Here is a 2,591-nt window from a genome sequence, read left to right as displayed (position 1 = left end):
GACATTGCTCAGCTATGAGCAGAGGGTGGAGAAGTTTCTGTGAAAGATAATTCACCCACAGTAGACATATTGATTACGGAAATGCCTTTCAGTTTACAAAAAGAGAAGAAATACAAAACACTGTCGGGTGGAGGAAATATTAACAGGACAATTTTGAATCATAACACACATAAATTTTTCCTTTCAGAGAACAAAACCTATAGTAATATGAACAGAGGAATACTGCAGAGAAAGTCTGTGTAGATCAGTGTGTGTGAACTGATACATCTAACATTTCTGGATTCTACCACTGCCCTCTCTCACAATTCTTACAGTTCTGGTTAAATTATAAACTATAGGATGGTACACTCCCTCAAAAACTCAAAATGAGTTGTAGAACTCATGTTTCAGTGAGAACTAGCTATGAGAGACAGAGATTCTATGTCAGACTCATGTTTTGGTACAACAGCTATTGATTTTGCAGCGCTCAAACTAGAAAGTAGAAAGTTTGTAAAGAAACAGTTATTAGTAAGACATTTTCCCACTTGCTCATTTTTTTTCTGTTAAAAAAAGAAAAAAGAAAAAAAGATGAGCTTTTTGCACTGAACATTGTGATCAAGAAAGAAAATGATAATTTAGAACAGCCTCACTGAAGGTTAACCTCTGGTGTGTTAGAGGACTAAAGAAGCCAGTCTGCTTGCTTATGAATATACACCAGCAATCAAGATCATCAACAAGAGCAAAAGGGATTCTTGGGTCAATAACCATTACTCACAGTTCAACTACTTCCACAGTGTTTTGAGTGTGTACATACAGGTATGCATTTGATAAAACCTCAGTGCAATTTTGAAGTTTAATACATGACACAATATAGTTTCTTAGAAAATGAACTGTACCAGCCATGCAGAATTTTTATTTGATTTTTTTCTCCTTTCTCCCTCTTAAGTTTCCTTCAAGGAAGAATATTTTCATTTTTCGACTAGACAGAGTCATATTTCTGTCTACACACTGTGGGCCTTTATCGGTGCCAGTTTTGCCACTGATCTCACTGAAGACGAATAAGCTGAGAGAAAGGAAAAGGAAAGAGGGAGAGGGATACAAGATAGTTATCTAAAAATATTTAAAAAAAAGCTTGCTGAAAGACTATTTAAGTAATATGCATTGTTATTTTGTACACACTAAAAGAGACTATGAGGTCATGTTACAAATTGGAAAGGTCTGAGGTGACAAGTTTGGGCTGATGATAAAGCAACAATCCATTATATTATTAATCAGGTTTAATGAGTATTCTGAAAACCTGCTCTACTGCAGGGCTTGATCATGCTATGCACTGCAAAATACGGAATCTTTTGTATGCAAATGAAGTAGGTGTAAGGAAAGTTATAAATCTGCTTATTGCTTAGCATCTTGGTAAAGAAGAAACTTAGGACTGTGCCTTTCACAAGACTGTAAGAATTGTTTTGATGAACTAAATATAAAAATTTAATTTTCTCATTAATATTGTAGAAAGCATCCTTATAAAATTGTCTGCATTGTTACAATAAATTAACTTCATTTTATAAGATTCTTAACACAGATTTTCTAAAAAATATATTAATATATGTATTTTAGCTTTTCAAATCTATCCTGTACAGATTGCTTTTGACTACTATAAATTCTTTAACATGATGTAATTTGTATTTAAGGTGTACAAATTATCTCTAGGCTCAGCACAGCTAAATGGAAACAGCATGATGTAGCTCTCAAGGCTATGCTGGATAGCAATACTTTTCTGTAACTAAAATTCAAATTGGAGCAGGAGCCAGAGCTCCTCTCCTCAAGAATGTATAAACGAACAAGAGTAATAGTCTAGTGATATTTCGTCACTCATTTCTTATCATTAGAGGTTAAACTCAAGCCTAACATGGGGTCTGATCTGCAGACGCTCACTGCAGCAGGGCCACCTTCAGGAGTGGAGAAAATGTTCTGTAGTAGGTGTTAGGGAGAGATGCTGAGTTTAAAATGAGTAGCGAATATCAAAGTGCAAATTTACAAATAATTGCTTTCTCTAATTAGTCCTATCTGCAGACTCATTATACTCCAAACAGGAAGGGTGCCACCTGGGAGATTCTTACACTTTACTTTGGGACCTCTCTGCACCATGGCAACATTGCAAGAATGAGTGTCTCCACACTCACGAGTGTCTCTTCAGCATGAGGAAGTGCCACCAGAGGGTGGTATGAAGCCAAGCGAGCTCACCCTGAGCTCTCTGTTCCTGTCTTGGGAGGCATCTGGAGGGACCCCAAGTGCACTAAGGTCAGCTCCTGGTGTGCAGATGGTTGGTGGTGCTGCACAGAGCACTGGCAGACCTTCACTCCCCCACCAGTTAGCTACACGATTTTCAACCTTGAGTATTTTAAGACTGCTATAAACTGTGCCAGAGCTTGTTCTGGCCACTGGCCAGGCAAAAGCCGGAGTAATATGAGTGGGAAAATGCTTCCTACCAACATTTCCCTCAGCTGCCCTCAGCTGCTCCAGGCAAGGCCTTGGAACAGCTGCAGGTCTGGTGAGGTGATGGCCACAGTGAAAAAAAAGAAAACATGCTGGGCCGCTCTGAGATGGTGATTTCATTA

The sequence above is a fragment of the Meleagris gallopavo genome, chromosome 4, assembly GCF_000146605.3.
Source record: "Meleagris gallopavo isolate NT-WF06-2002-E0010 breed Aviagen turkey brand Nicholas breeding stock chromosome 4, Turkey_5.1, whole genome shotgun sequence".
Taxonomy (NCBI): Eukaryota; Metazoa; Chordata; class Aves; order Galliformes; family Phasianidae; genus Meleagris; species Meleagris gallopavo.
This window is presented reverse-complemented; position numbering follows the sequence as displayed.